We start from the raw sequence: 17,194 nt of genomic DNA, 5'->3' as shown, positions 1-17,194 counted from the left end.
AATGTCTTCCAGATGACCTCCCCCCACCCCCCAAAAAAGATCTCAGCCTGCTTTCTTTTCAAATGCACAGCTGGTTGATCCTGAGTCTGGTCCACTGTGGAACTTAATGTTAGTGACGAGCTTCTTCCCGTTCTCGTCATCCCTGAAATTTTCAAACGTGTAGCTGTGGTTTTGATACTGTTGCTTTATAATTACTAGTCGCATAGGTGGATAGTGAAAATATCAAAGCTAAAAAAATATATGTATATTTTTTTGTTTTCTGGCTATTTTATCACAAGATATAGTGAAAAGATCAACAGTAAAGACCCAGATATGAGAAGGAAGACGTATAGCAGGTCTAGGGGATGGGTATGCCACAATTCAAGGAGTGTAACTTAAACACTTCCTGTGTTCAACTTTGGGAAGGCAGATATGAAAAAACGAAGTCCTGAAGGGGCTAATTGCTAACAGGGAGACCAGTATGTTAGGGGGGTGATGGAATTTGGAGGGGGAACTTCTCCACAGCAATTGGAGGGTCCATGGAAAAGGAACTTAGGGAAGGGAGACAAAAATGGCTCTGGTGGTTTATCTTTTCTTTTCCCCCTCCATTCCCTCTCACAACTACTAATTCTCAGACCATAAATGGGAAGAGAAGAACTAGAGGGAATCCCCACTAAGAGAGTTCCCATAGCCACCAAAGTAGGGTAGCTGTCCCTGGATCATCATTGGTCAGTGGGAACCACCTATATTTTAACCCCAGGTCATAGTTTTAGGCCCAGAAGGAGTCTTCTGAAGCTGTCTCCATTTATTCAACCATATTTATATATTAATTTCTGTCAATGTTAGGTTGAGACTTCCTATTTAATGAGAATCCAACACCCTGTTTCTTTAAGACCCTATATGACTCCAGGCCTCTTAAGTTAGAATTGATCTGTCTGTGTAAAATTCAGACTTGGTGTGTAAGGCTTCTGGATTTCAGAATCACTTATACTTATGTCCAGGCTGTTCTCAAATAAGGCAAGAAGCATCTGCTGTTAATAGTTGACAGTAAATTACACAAAGTAAAACATGGAAAATTAAAGTTAGAAAAGCTGGGGAGCTTTTCTATCATTTTCAATTTTCTGCACAAGCACGGACATAATCAGTGTTTAGGATCTGCTTGTGACGGATAAATTACATCTGTAATTCATTCTTTTCCATGTTACTGCATTCAGACGATAATTTGCTTTCAGATATCTTTGCTCATCTAATATTCTAAAATCGTTCATAGACTGAAAATAAGTCTAGTTATATTTCCCAGTCCCAGGAAGCTTTTAAAACTAAAGAGTGTTAGCTTACCAAATGGGTCAAATTAAAAAAAAGAAGGGGGGGTGTTTTGAGAGAAACATAGCCAAATTTATCATGCCCCAAATAAGGTTCCTCTTTGGTAAATGACATTGCTTTTCATAAAACAATTCTCCTTTAAGGGAGGCAACCAAGAAATGAACCATGAAGAAAGAAATAACGAAAGAATTCATTATTTATATAAAGAATCCTGTTAAGAAAGATCTGTGTTCTGAATGAACTATCTTTCTTCACATTATCTCATATCTCTTCATGGTTAAGTGGAAACTAATAAAATCTAAATCTAGCCACGAGAAAAGATTATCATCCTGATTTTATTTATTGAACTTTTTTTTTTTTGCTCTTACGAACTTTTACTGCCAGATATTGCCTTCCATGAATCACAGCAGAGTAATAAATTGAAAACAAATGTCCACATAAGAAAATCCAATATATTAAAAAAAAAAAAACCCATAGGTTGACTTACACTCAGATGAACTAATAATGAGTCATGACTTATGCTGAAGAAGAGTCATCTACATTGCACATTTTTGCATGGGCTCTATTTAGGGGGCTCCTGCAGAGCCTTTAAGCTATAATTAAGATATAGTAGCTTAACATGTAACATACATACAGTAGCTTAAGTATGCGTAGTGAGAAATGGAAATTTATTATTTTAAAAAGTCTTTCTTGGCTACCCTTGGCTGCTGTATTTTGCACTAAGGATGAATAATGCTGGAGGAAAGATTTTCACCGGAAACATGTTTTTATACAGAAAGTTTAGGAATTTAAAGAAATCACAGACCAGAGTTTTTGCCACTTCTGCATATCAACCAAAGGAAAACAGTCCATCCCCCGCCCCCATCATTTATAACCTGCTATGTACCAGACATGGTGACGGGCAGTGCTGCTGCAAAGGTGGATGACTCACAGGGCCTCTGCCTTTTTGGGTGCTGATAGACCAGTGGTTACTAAAAGCTTTTGAGCTTCTGAGAAGTACAGTGAGCATTAGAATGATCATAGGATAATAAAACATTATTTTAACTCTTCTGTTCTTTAATTTTAAAATTTCCCAGTAGAATACAAATTTGCCCATGTAAAACATTAGACATTAAACGTCCTCATGTGTGTCTGAGGAGGTTTGTTACAAAAAACGCTGTAAACTGTTACGTAGTCAGTGCAGGAAGAGCAGGTGATTTTCAGCTATGGTCATGTGTGTTGCAAGAGAAACTTGTGTGTTTGTGTTAGTCAGAATGGCTTTACTGCTGATTTTTACATGGTCAGGGATTTATACCAGACCTGTCATCATGTTCCATCATTTAGCAAGATCAACCTGAGTCAGATTGATTTTTAGGTAGTGCACGTGGAAACGGTTAATTTTACTTCCCTGATTTGATCATTATCTATTGATGATATAACATGATGAGACCTCAGAGTGATTGAGTAACTTGTGCGAGGAGGCACAGTCTAGAGGCAGCTGACCTGGGATTCTGCACAGGCCACGCCTATCCTCAGAGCCTGTATTTTCAGCCTGGGCTCCAAGTTTCACTAGTTTAAGCTAAGCAGTTATAGGAAGCCTGACACCGTGATCTTGTGAGGATGAAATACAGTGTTCATTATCAGTGAATCCGCCTGTTGGAACAATGGACATAGTTGGGCAAGTATTTGTTGAGTCACTGTAATTACCTGCATTTAAGACAACTCTACTTTTTAAATCATGACCACTCACACTTCTAGTAATTCAGAAAACCATCCCGGAATAATCACTAAGATTTTTTTTCACCTAACATGGGAAATTTATACTAAAATTTTAACTAGAAGTCTGATAATGTTGAGAACTTTAGTGTTAGATCAGGAAGAATTTTGGTCATGCCAGACTGGAATCAGTTTAGCAAATCAGAATAATAGGCTGCTGTGGGAAAAAACAAATGAGAATTTCAGGATTCCAAGACAAAGCTTGGAAGGGAAGTAAAGGGCACCAGATAAGGGAGTTTTCATTTCATAACTACCATTTTTTTTTTGCATAAGATAGAATATGCTTTCTTTTTCAAAGAAATAGTATAATTCATATTTTTCTAATGCATGAGACATTATTTTGTGTGAGGCTGAGATTTCATTCTTGCTTTATGAGTTTTACAGGGCATTTATGATAATATTGGAAACTAGCCAAAAAATATGCTTGTAAGTCTTTGTAAGTTGTACTGTGTAAAATTAAAATCTAGAGGAAACCATTCACCTACCTCTTTTGCAATGGTTTATATGTCTTTATATTGTATGTCTCACTCGTGTATTTATAATAACTTTTAATATCATAGTTTAAAAATTAGCTAGGAATAAAATTTTAGTAGTTTATTTTAGTTCTTTGTATATTTGTATAGTAACTATTATATTAATATTACTGAAATATCTAGATCCAGTGAGGGTAAATGTTTTCACATGACTATTTTAATTTTAAAATAGCTCACACTATTCTTAAGACTTTTGCATTCTGTGTAATTGAGATAAAAATGACTGTGTAAATATAAGCATCACTGATTGCATTTTGTTTGTGATAAGGCAGAAAGAGAATGTTTGCTCTCAGAAAAACATGGATTTAAGAGTATAAAATACCTGGGCTTCCTGGGTATTAGTAAATATTAGTTTAAATTGTAATCCTGGACTGTCAAGAGATGTATCTCAAATATTAGTGTTCATTATATGATTTAAAATGCCCTGTGGGAAATACTTACTCTCACAGAGCAGTTCCTGTGGATGAATGATAGCCTGGAGAAAAGCGGACAGACAACCTTTAACATCAATAACAAGTATTAGGAGGATCCTTTCTTTGAATGATTAGAAACTCCCAGCTTTGGGGCCATTTTCTTGAATGTGTCAGTTTACTCGAACACCTAGTTAGAAAGATTTTTGACACAATCGTCTTTGATATATAAATTGAAACTTGGCGTAAAAGTCAAACTTATTTCGTGTCTAGGACAAAATTGATCACAGGAAAAAGTGAGCAGTATTTTTTGTTCTTTGACTTTATTTCTCTGGACGTTTTCTTCATGAGTTTGCATTTGCATTGGCTTGATTGATTGGTCTTTTCTGAATGTCTGGATTGGCCTCTCTGTTCTTTTCCTTGGCATGAAATTTATAATGAATATGACATAGCAAAAAAATATTGGTGCCAAGAATAATGAGAAAATGGCCACTGGTGGTTTTCACTTAGTCCAATGCTACCTTGGAATTTTTCATCAAAGTGGGATCTTCGGAATAATTGCAAAAGCTATATGCAAAAATGTCTGTGGCAAAGAGTAGGAGCTGGTTAAGAGCCCAAAGCATGAATTCAGATGGATCTGGGTTTGGTTACATCAGTTACTTCTTACTGGGTGTCAGTCCCTTTGCGCCTCTTCTATGAAAGGAGGCTAGAATACCTGTTTTCGTGTGGAGTCGGTGCAATCGGTTATATAATCCAGGTCACGTCATGCAGTGTCTCCCTCGTTGTAAATACTCTAGAGACATGGTAGGTGCTAGTGTGGTTGTTTGTCCTAGTACTGGAATTCAGTCCATGTTATCTTTCCCCGTATGAGAGGAACTCACCTTATGTCAGAATAAATATCACATCAATTCGCATATTGTCCCAAAGGTATCTATCCATTATTTGATTAAAAAATTAAGAACAACTTTTGTCTGAATGATGTATATAAATGTGCAGTATCGTGTCCTAGCTTTTTTATGTCCTGTCATCAAGAGAAGATACCCCTTGGGGCGCCTGGGTGGCGCAGCAGTTAAGCGTCTGCCTTCGGCTCAGGGTGTGATCCCGGCGTTGTGGGATCGAGCCCCACATCAGGCTCCTCTGCTGTGAGCCTGCTTCTTCCTCTCCCACTCCCCCTGCTTGTGTTCCCTCTCTCGCTGGCTGTCTCTATCTCTGTCGAATAAATAAATAAAATCTTTAAAAAAAAAAAAAAAGAAGATACCCCTTAACCTCTCAACATGTGTGCCCCTTGACGTTAAATTCATTGGGGTAGTATTAATGAAATAATTCCCTGTTTATATCATTGTCTGTGCATGGAAACCCATTTCTAAACGCAGTTATCCATGAATGAAAAAGTGGTTGTAGCCATCTGTTCCGAATTTCATTTCATTTAAAACTAATGCCTCTTTAGCTCTATGCTGGTCTAAAATAAATAATTCACATTTGATATTTCAGACACTATATTATTTATGTAAATTTCTTCCTAAAAGACTCACCTAAGACTTTTTTCAAAAATAAAATTGATGTTTATTCAGTAAAGTACCTGCACAGAATAGAAGGTTAAATATTAAAGTCCCACTTTTTCATGATTTACACTATTCCTGCTTTGTTCTTTCTAGGCCTATATAAATTTACTTGGTAAAATATCTACCACTTACTTCTTCACAGGTGTAAAGAAGTATCCAAGGTCATGATGTTCTATTTACCACATCCTCATTTCCCCCCTTTCAGTGTTACTCTGAGTTAATAGGGATCCAGTTCTAGCCCTGTGAAATGGTCTCTTTTGCTCCAAAGTATATAAAGGTGCTGCCTAATTCTCGAGCTTGAGACTTTTGACTTTGGTTAGACATAGGAGAGTATATGCTTTTTGAGCAGGTAGGGGAAAAACCCAGCTTCCTGATTTTACTGGTTCTTCAGGAATAATACAGCCTAGTAGTTTCCCATGGCCAGCTTCAGGTTTTCCTTTGCAGTTGTGTCAAAGTTTTGTTGCATTCTAATCCAGAATATGAGTTGTGCATTTACTGTTTGATTTACTAAGCCATGCCACTGCCTTCTTGTTAAGGATATCGATTATTGCCCATTCAGTGCTGCTGTGCATTGATTTAGTATGTGGCAATGAGTTAGTTGTATTACTTGATGTTGAAAAAGGATCAAATACATGTTCAAAGGAGATGCTTGCAGTCTGTTTATTTGAGTTGGCTATTTAGGCTTTTAATGTGTGCAGCAATTAGGAGAAAGTCCAGGAGGACTTCTGAGGGCAGGGATAGTAAAATTTGTCTTCAGCTTTTTAGAAGATCCCAGAAATTATGCAGTAAGGCCTTCTGGAATTAAATGGTCAATTGATATTTAGTGAGCAGATGGGTAAAACCTGGGATTTTCTTTTAAAAATCAAGGCAGGGGGGTACCACCCTCAAATGCTCATGTTTTATTGATAAAAATTCACTTGTCTTTAAGAATGGTTTGAAACTACATATTAATGGATAAAAGTAGAAATAATAAGCCGGATGTATATGTGTCTGGGGCACTCACATTTGGGGGGATTGCAGAGATAGAAAGTTAAGTGAAAGAAGCTAGGAATCAAATGAGTTCTTTTTATCTGCTGTTTTGTTTCGTGTTTCATAGTTTAAAAAGTTTTTTTTTTTTCCACGTAAATAACAACATGTAAGATGAGGCTGACATTTACTTAGTTTCTTTAACATAAATTGTTTGACTTTTCCAAACTTTAGACAGTCCACACTTAACGTAAAAAAAAAATTAACCCTCAGAATGAGATCATGGTACCATGGTTCACTGATGAATGTTACCTTTTGTTTTAGCAGCTCAGTTGGCTCTGATCCATGGAAAAGTTTTTATTTCCCATCAGCTCCAAGGTAGGAGCCAAACCAAAGTTAAAGAAACATTTTCCAGCAGACAAGTCTCTGCAGATAATATCAACAGTTGAAGAGCATACACTTGTGCATTCTCTCTCTCTCTCTGTCTGTCTCTCTCTTTTTCTCTCTTCTTTGGAAATACTATGTTAGGAAACAATATTGAGATACTGTTGATGAAAGTAAACTTCATGTTAATAAAGGTGCCCCTTATTAATCCTCCTAGGATTATGACCTCGAAGTTTAAGTTTGCTTACTTTTTCAAAATACATTTGCTCAGAATGATTGGAGGACCACCCTCTCCCTTTGTTTACCTTTTTGATCTGTAAGCTTTTGTCGCCTCTGGTTTATTCGGCTAGCCTATGATTTTTGAAGAATGAGGGGACATAAACAATAACGACTTTTTAAAAAAAATGTCTATTAAAATCCTGGCCTCAAAAGACCCCCCAGTTCAGAACTTTAGCAGTAGAAATAAGAAAAACTCAGCATTGAGCATAGTATATAAGAGATGGTGCCAACTGGACCACTTATGCTCCAGATACCAACTAGACCCAAACCTTTCTCTTGCCTAGTGATCAACCATACTAACAGTAGGATCCACTTAATTCCAAGTGAGTCAACAGCTTACGTGGCATGCCCACAGTGTGCCAGACAGCATCTCGGGTACTTTTCCAGGTTTCCAGCACAAAGCAAAAAAGACTTGGAAAAGTATATTCCTCCCTCTTCTCCCCATCACCACTTGCCCTACTAGCTAGACTTACTCACTTGGAATCTCTAAACCAAGAAACATGGCCAGATATATTTTTAAACAGCTATATGCTCCTGGTTAACAATCGCTCTTTTAACATTGCTCAGAGGTTCAGGGAACATGGTATTTTTGCCATGCCTTCTCAATCTGTGTAGAAGATGTATTTTTCTCCTAAGGATAAAACCATCTGGAAATCTTCACATGCTCCAGACCCTCACACAGAGCTGGCTTTGCTTTCTGATTAGCACTGTAGATAAATTTTAAAACATGATTTAAGAAAACAAAATAATCTCCATACCTACTTAGTAATTTCTTATTCATAGTTAGAAGGTGGAGTCACTTCATTTCATTAATGTCTTCATTAGATTTCTGATCAAAAATAGTTTTTCTCTCTAAATGACATTCCCTATGATCTCTGTTCCCTAAAAAAATGCTGTTTGATATATGTTGATTATAATTACCAGGTTTCCATTTATTGTATGCCTTTCATTTTGCAATCTCTTTTCTATTAGTTATAGTAGCTAGTTGGTAAAAGAAAAAGTGTTACTTTTAAGTCTTATGATGTGTGTCAACAGATGTGGAATTCCAGTGATGACCTGGTTGACTTCATAACTTTTTTTTTTTTGGACAGAATTTCATATTTTTTACATATTTTCTTTCTTACTATCTCCAAATAACTCCAAATAGAGTAATCTCCAAATACCTATTATTTGTTCTCTTTGAATTTCTAATTGATTCTTATTTGTAGCACTGAAATTAAAAGTGATGGTAGTCTATTAAAACTTTGAGACCTTCTTTTGTTTGTTTGACCTTTTACCTTTCAAGTATAATGGATTTAAACGTGTGAAGCTTTTCTACCATAAGAGCAGTCCTCAGACATAGCAAATGCATAGCCTGTGTGGATATAGTTTTATAAACTATCAACACATGAAAGTGGTACTAAAACTCCAAATGCTGTTACTTTAGACCTTCATACTTAAATTCATGTGTTGCTCTAGGAAATGGAAAATGGATGGTCAGCCTTAGCCTGTAGTATATTTTGACAGCATGAATGAGTCAAGCAAGCAATTTTCCAGACTGTTTAATAGTACAAAGGAAAGGGCTTCTAAGGAAGTCATTCTTATGACTAGCTGAAAATATTTTTCTGAGTAGCTGTTCTAGAGAAAAACAGGTCACTGTTGGAAGAAAAATGAAATCTCAAGTTACAAGCATTCTGAAAGTGATTTGATCACTAAAATGTGTTTATCTAGGACAGAACTCCTTAAAAGGATACTGCTTCATACGTTTCCAGTTATTTAATGAATATTGTCTTGAAACTCCATAAGAAATTATGTAATAGCATTATAAGTTTTGACTCAACCATCATGCAGAACATTGGCCATTTTATTTCTTGAACTGTTTTTTTTTTTCTAGTAGCACAAATAAAGCTGCATCATCAGAATCTTAAAGGTAAAATGTTTTAAGTTGATAAAATTACTGCAAATTTATTCCACCATGTGGTTTTAAACTGTGTTTGAGTGAAAATAGGACTTGATCAATGGAAAATAATTTGTTTGTGGGTTTATGGATTCTATTCTAGGTGGTTTGAAAAGACGCATTGTCCAGCAGCAACTCTTTACCCAGGGATAGTGCTCAGTGTGAGCTTGATGGAGTCCAACCATGGGGTTTATCATTACTGCATAGATCTTTGGAAGGACAGGCTGCAAATCTTGTTTCTAAGCCATGACTAGCTCTTATGTCAATTTGAAGTATAGAAATAAAACCAATACAGATTAAAAAATGAAAGACACTCTGCAGTCATTCACAGACTGCACCCAGCTTTCGAATTGTAATATCCTTGGCTAGTTACATACCCTTGATTATTATGATTTTTCAATATGAGCTTAATATTGAAAATTTGGAATATAACCTACTAATCTCATTTTTATTTGTGCTGTTGGAAGTGTTTCTAGTATTTTTGAAGTAACTTGAAAGAAAATGGAGATTTAGCTGTGATTCCACTTAAAGTTTTTACCAGAGTAACTGTGTCAAAGGCAAATCACTCAGTAGTCAAAGACTCCCCTGCAAGTGAAGCTTTGTAAAAATGTTAAGAATAAAAACCTCAGGTGCTAGGTTTTTCCATGAAAAAAGATGTTTTTTTCTTTATTGCTCTTAATATTGAACTCCAGTGATCCGTAGATTCTTGGGATTGCAGTTAGAAGGCGCTTTAGAAACAGTGTCATACAATCCATTTGTTTTACTGCTTAGGAAACCAAGGAGCCACCAGTGAGGTTAGGGCCCAATTATAGTCACAAAGATCCTAAGATCCTCGGGACCGTTTAAATATGACTAGTCAATACGTCCCAGCAAAAACCGGAATATCTTGTCTCATTTCATGAACATGGCATTACTGACACACCTGGTTGATGAAAACTGCTATTAAAGTCAAGTCACTGCTGTTCGCTGCTATTAAAGGTGAATAACTTCCTTGACTCTTCTGATGCCTTGATTACTGGTGGCATTAAAGGTTTACAGTGTCTTGCTGTTTAATAGCAGGCTCTCCAAAAAAAAAAAAAAAAGTATGTATGTATATACCTGAGTTCGTTATAAAACTAATAAAAGGATGTATAGGACACAGTTTAAGATTATAATAAAGTATACAATGCCCTGTATTTATACCCTATATTTTAAATTCTGCATAGCCAGTTGATTCTTACAGATGCTTTTTGTTTGTTTGCTAAACTCTTGCATCTGTAGCCAACCTGTGGTTGCAGGTGATGGATGAATTTAGTTCTGTCTCTCTGCTCTTACTCATAAGCAGCCCTCATTATACAATAATTATTAAATGAGACATACTGCATGAAATGAATAACTTTTCTTGTCTGCTTTTCCCTAGCACTCTATGTATCACAGAATAAATCACATTATACCTGATCTTACAGTTCATTTGTTCATGTTTCTTTTTTCCACACTATCTTTTAAGCTCCTTAAGAATGGGAAGCTTACATTAATCACCTCTGTATGTATGGTGTTTTGAATATCCTTGGCATTTATTAAGTGTTTGATGAATTGAAAGCAATATTTCTTCCTGACCATGACCAATAATGGTGAACAGAATTTATGTGCTTTAAAAAAAAAAAAAATTTATTTATTTATTTTAGAGGGGGGAGGGGCAGAGTGAGAGAGAGAGAGAGAGAGAGAATCAGAGAATCTCAAGCAGACTCTGGGAGCCCGATGTGGGGTTTGAACTCAGGACCCTGTGATCATGACCTGAGCCAAAATCAAGAGTCCTGACGCTCAACTGACTGAGGCACTCAGGCGCCCTGATTTTATGTGCTTTTAAATTCAGCGTTAGAGAATTTTTTTTCATGGAATGGGGCATCTGTTGGATAGCAATATATAACTATAAAAAGTATTTCTCTAAGGAATCCTTCCTTTATGGACTCAAACAGTTCAATTGTTCTGGCACTCTAATGGATTGTTCATGTTATCCTGATGTAAATTTCTAGAACAGGCCTTTATTTGCATTTATGCCATGTTTTCTATGTTATCCGGTACAGGCAGAACATAGGAACCTGGTCAGGCTTCCTGATGCATGGCTGTATATACAGCCCGTGTCTCCAATGGGGGATGATGATTAGTGGGTGCAGTGGCGGGAAGCACAGTTATTTTTGTAACAATATTACCTCTCTGTAAATGAAAGTGCTTTGTTTAAAAAGTATCAAGCTTATGTAGAATAATATTTACCCTTCAAAAGTTGCATAAGGAGAAGTGATAATACCAGGATAGCAACATTATCAGTGTTTTGTTTTTTCTTTCTTTCTTCTTCTTCCTTTTTTTTTTTTAAACAAAAAACAAAAAAACAACTCTGCTGAGAATGTTGAGAAGAGCCTTGATCAGTGTTGGTATTTATTATGAGAGGAACATTCTGGGCACCAGACTGCAACTATAGCAACTATAATTACTGGTTTTATTGTAGAAATAATGTTAGCAAAGATATGTGTTATTTACAGGGAGGTCCATGTAGCTCTGTTGCTCTTAAATTTCTCCACACTCTACTTTTAGAAAGAAAAAAAAAAAAAAGTTTTGTCTTCCACATGAGAGAACTTTGCAGTATTGTAAATCTTTAGCACGAAGCAGAAAAGAGAGTCTAGGCTTCTGAAAAGTATAAATGCCTAGGCCCTGCCCCTTGTTAACCTGCTCATGACTTTTTTCCTCCAGTAATTATTTTAGGAGCTATATGATATAGGCTGTTTTAAAAAGAAATAAAAGGTTCTGGAGGATCAAAAATGATCCAGATTATGTGTTGATACCAGTAGTCCTAGCAATTAAGTATTTGAGAAGAAACCTATATTTATCCACTTTGAAGAGGGTCATCAGGGGGGATTAAAAATTTAGTACTTCAGGCTCATTAAGGGTTAGAGTGGAGTAATTATGTAGCTGGTAACAAATGCTACAATTGCCACTTGAACATTAAGATATATTACTCCTTGAGACTTATTGGCCCTCTTCAAGGAGCTTCACAATTTGTAAATGTCATCTGCTTGGAGAATAAGTTCTGCTGATCCATTATTTTAGATTTGGCATGCTTTTCTGCAAACAGAATGTGTTTTCAGAAAAGGTAAGGCCTCGATAATAATCTTAAAGGGATACGGACTCTATAGAGTATCTCCCCTTGGAATGAAGCAATACTTACTGTCCTGAACAGTGAGCCTCTTCATAGAGTGCTCGAAAGCGATGAGTTTAGAGAAGACCTCTGCCCTACATTTGTTTTGTTTGCTGATAATTATGAGGCTAGTCTAATTTTCTAATCTTACAGGTTGGGAAATAATGAAAATGTTAAGAAGATAGCAAATTGAACCAGGTGTGCCATTCTTCACCATGAAAATTGTAAGGAGTTTAGTGTCAGTAACTACGTATCTCTATTTCAGGCCATACTTCCTATTTGTATAGCATGTAGTGACGTGTTAATTTCAGAAGACCATGTAGCCAGATCCACTTTCAAACTAAGTGGAAGAGATAGTAGTATTTGTTTTCTCTTGAGTTTTTGTTTTGTTTTTTGTTTTGTTTTTTGTTTTGTTTTTTAAATCTGGACAACAATTTTCATCTAAGGCAGTCTCTTAATCTCTGACCCAAAGCCTATTCACTTTTGTTTTAGGCCGGATTTTACTAAGTTAGGTAATATTACCATTGTATAGAAATATGAAAACACATATATTACTAGAAGGTTCTTTTACTGCATGAAAGCATCTTTTATTCAAGGAAATGAAATCAGCATTGTGTGAAGAACACTAGAATTATTTGTCTTGAATTTTCACTTCTCAACTAATTGTGATATCACAAAGATAAAAATATACACCTATATTCTCATCTCAGTCTGATAACCGGGTTGAAAAAATTGTCAATTTAGTGAAGGAACAAAATCGGTTGTTTGAGATATTTTATGTACTAGGCAACAGTGTTGTTGATTTTTTTTCATTTTTAATCATTTATTCTCTGAATTTTTCTCCCCTAAGGCACTAGACTAAAAGAAGTGATATCTTTCTTCCTTTGATAAGCATTATGAGTAAAAATCAATAGTCAAATTAACCCAATAACACATATCTGGGACTTACTATTGAGACAGGAACATCCAAAAACGACTTATAGAGACTCTAACAAGGCTCAGAAGCATCTTTTGCATTTGTTTTGCGTGTGTATTAAATAGCATAATGAGATGCTAATAAATTGTGTTTTTTTCTATGGAGTCTCTTTAAGCCAGGATTCTGTTAACTAATAGATAGGCTGCAGGTTCATGAGCGCCCGATTCAGTCCCAGGTCAGCAGCGGACTCCCCACATGCCCAAAATGGAGACATCTGGTTTAATGTTGCTAGACCTCTCAAGAAATTTGTATTTAATTTATCTTTTTTTTTTTTTTTTGCTTTGCTAATCACCAGTTGCTTCTCTTCAGCATTATATTTGCATTCTATGTGAAAAATGTATTGTGTATTTTGTTAAAAATTTATCTAGATGTATTTATTTCTTGGACACTTGTTCAATGTTAAGGGACTTTGTAAAGAGATAGGATCAATATATTAATATTAATAATTCTAACTCCCTTTTGTACACATATTAAAATTTATCTAACTATGCTTATTCATTCAATGCTAGTGTTAAGTAACCTGAAGGAATGTTTTTAAAGCAATGGTGTAAATACACTAATATTAATCATTTGAACTCCCTTTATATACATATATCTGCATATTCTTTAACTGTGAATAAGACTACATATTATAAATCTAGTTCTATGATTGGCTTTTTTTTCTCTCCTTCCTTCTGATCAGTATCATTCAACGCCTTTTATATGGCAGGAAGCTTGTAAAACACAGGGTATGCAAAAGTAATCTCCCCTTTTTTGGTTGCCATGTTTGTTGATGACCCAAATCAAATAATTTCTTTCAACTGTGTTTTCATTTTTAACTTTTCTAATTAGAAATAATTCCTCTTATGTGTTACCTGAGGGAGGAATAGTTTAGTAGGAAATCACTTAGTAATCACAGTTCATTAATCACATAGAAAGAATACTTTTTTAAATGTCAGCTCTTCATTCACAGAAAATGTATGTTTCCTTGAGGAATCTCATTGCCTTTCATACATTACAATATACTCCTTAGGAGCTCATTAATTTCAAACGTGAATTGGCTGTTATTTGTATACAGAATCCTGTGGACAGAGCTAGCGGTTGTACCTTTTCTTTGATTTACTTGTTATACTCTTGATCATAGAGTCAGCCTGTTAATTTAAATCTCTACCTGAATGGGTTGTTGAAGGCTATGACCAGTGGTGTGCTGGAGCTGGCTCACGTAAACATTTTTACCCAACTCCAGGTTAAGTGATGTCATGTTGGCAGCTTGACATTGGCCATGGTGGGAGTATTTACATCATGGAAATTGACAAATGCCGCAACTCAAGGTCCTTCCCTCTCCAGAGAGCCACTTAGACACTTAGCAGCACTCACTGTTTATAGTGTCATCTCTTCTTTTTGTAATCGATTGACCATGTAAAATAGCCACGTAGAATTTTATTTCCAGATGTTTTCTTTCTACATTGTTTGAAACCTTCAGAACATCGCTTAATATACCACTTGCTAATGGAGTGACTTAACCTTTCTATGCCCCAATGTCCTAATCTGTAAGTTAGGACCTACCTTGGGGTTGATGTGAGGTTGAATAAGAAATACATTTATATCGGGGTGCCTGGGTGGCTCAGTTGGTTAGGTGTCTGCCTTCGACTCAGGTCATGATTCCGGAGTCCTGGAATTGAGCCTGGACATTGGACTATGGGTTCCCAGCTCAGCAGGCAGTCTGCTTCTCCCTTTCCCTCTGCTTCTCCTCCTGCTCCTTCCCTCTCTCTCTCTCTTGCTCACTTTCTCTCTTTCTCAAATAAACTAAATAAAATCTTAAAAAAAAAATACATTTATCTCAATATATTAGCAAAATGCCCAGTGCCCAGTGAGCACTCAAATAGTACTACCATTTGTCTCTCCATACCTTAATTAATAGATATTTATTGATCCCTTACTAAGTACTTAGCATTTTGTTGAGTCCAATGGGTTACTGATTGAGGCCCAGTGCCTGTTACATTGAGTATTAGTGATAGTGCCCTGTGGCAAAAGAGTAAGCTCTTTTACTGTTCCAACCTACAGTCTTTTGTCCTTTCTGTCTTTCTGCTTAGAACTTTTTTTCCTTCCCTGGAATAGTTTTATAAACTTTTTTCACATTTAGTTTTTGTTTAGATATTACCTCCACTAGGAAGCTTCTCCTCACCCCAGCCCTGGCCATGTTATTGTCATGTCTCTTTGTGTCTGTAGTATGCCCCATTCATATCTCTGTAACGGTCTTTGGCACATGAATTGTAATTATGTACCTCCCTCCCTCTCTCTCACCACCTTTGTGTTCTTACAATTTAGTGGAATACATGATATGTAGTAGACCCATTAGAAATATATATTGAACCGTTGTTGATTGAAGGAATAAGACACAGACCATGCTCATAAAGACCTTATCATTCGGTTAAATTGATAATACATATACAAGTGACTTGAAGGTGAACAAGAAAGCATTTTAATAATGATATCTATATTTTTAGATTTTTTTAAGTTTAGAATTTATTATCATATATATATAATTTTTTGAAGTAGGTTAAGCCAGTTGTTTTTCTGTTACAGATAGAGATATTTATGTTCATAGATATAAATGAATTGAGTTCGGTCAGCCAGATCAGATTGTAAGAAGCAAAGTCTACCTTGTCAGCTAGGCTGTGTGACTCTGGGTCAGAAACATAACAGAGGGGCGCCTGGGTAGCACAGCGGTTAACCGTCTGCCTTCGGCTCAGGGCGTGATCCTGGCGTTATGGGATCGAGCCCCACATCAGGCTCTTCTGCTATGAGCCTGCTTCTTCCTCTCCCACTCCCCCTGCTTGTGTTCCCTCTCTCGCTGGCTGTCTCTATCTCTGTCGAATAAATAAAATCTTAAAAATATATATATATAATGGAAAGTTTGGTTATTCTCCCAGACAATAACTCATTCTCCTTTGCTTTCTGTTTGTGGGTTTGTTTTTTTTTTAAGCTTTAAAAAATTATTATGGCAATTTTCAAACATATACAAAATTAGAGAAAATATAACACTATTTTTGATGTATGAGTCAGCATTTTGTATGCATCTATGCCGTATGCATTGGTCAACATTTTACCCATCTTACTTCGTTTACTTCACACATACCTTTTATCCCCGATATATTTTAAAACAGATCTGAGACATCCTATTATCTACCTACAAATTCTTTAGTATGTATCTGTAACAGATTAGAACTTGTTTTAAATATAACTCTATTTCCAAATCTATTAAAATTGACAATAATTCCATTATATTACTTAGACGAGATCGGGCACGTTCAGGGTGGTATGGCCGTAGACTCCATTATATTACTTAGTACCCATTTTTTGTTCAATTTTTCTCTGTTGTCACTGCAAGAGCCTTTTAATAGGCAGAGTGATCAGATGAGCATCTAAACAGGATTTACACATTTCATTTGGATATTACATCTTTTAAGATTCTTCTAACTCTATGATAGTTTCTGCCCCTTTTTTTCTCCCCATGCTTTTATTTGTTGAAAAATTCAGTCATTGTCATGAAGAAGAATTGAGGTTCTAAATTTAGCTAATTGTTTCCTTATAGTGATGTTTGCCTTGTTCTTCCATCACCCTGATTTTCTGCAGACTAGAAATTAAAGCTAGAATTGAGTTCAATTGTAACGCAATTTATTATTATTTGATGAGAATACTTCCTAGATGGTGCTCTGTACTTTCAATTGCATCACACCAAGGGGGCATAATTTCTGTTGTTCCCGCTTTTAATGATGCTGAAATCTGTCAGTGAAATCAGGTCAGCCTGGGCCTATCCTATAAAGTTCATCAGTCTTGGACCAGTGGTTTCACCTCATTGTTGATCAGTTCATAGCTTCATGGTTATTTTAGGGATTGTAGAATGGTGACTTAATTATATCATTCCTGCTACATTCATTAC

General features: G+C 36.0%; 1 protein-coding gene across 20 annotated transcripts in view; it reads left to right on the top strand.

Moving 5' to 3' along the window:
• Positions 1-17,194, top strand: part of MBNL1 (muscleblind like splicing regulator 1) — a 197,002-nt gene that overhangs the window by 64,284 nt on the left and 115,524 nt on the right. The gene's annotated exons all lie outside the window — the stretch shown is intronic.

The sequence above is a fragment of the Ursus maritimus genome, unplaced genomic scaffold (assembly GCF_017311325.1).
Source record: "Ursus maritimus isolate PB19 unplaced genomic scaffold, ASM1731132v1 scaffold_20, whole genome shotgun sequence".
NCBI lineage: Eukaryota > Metazoa > Chordata > Mammalia > Carnivora > Ursidae > Ursus > Ursus maritimus.
This window is presented reverse-complemented; position numbering and strand designations above follow the sequence as displayed.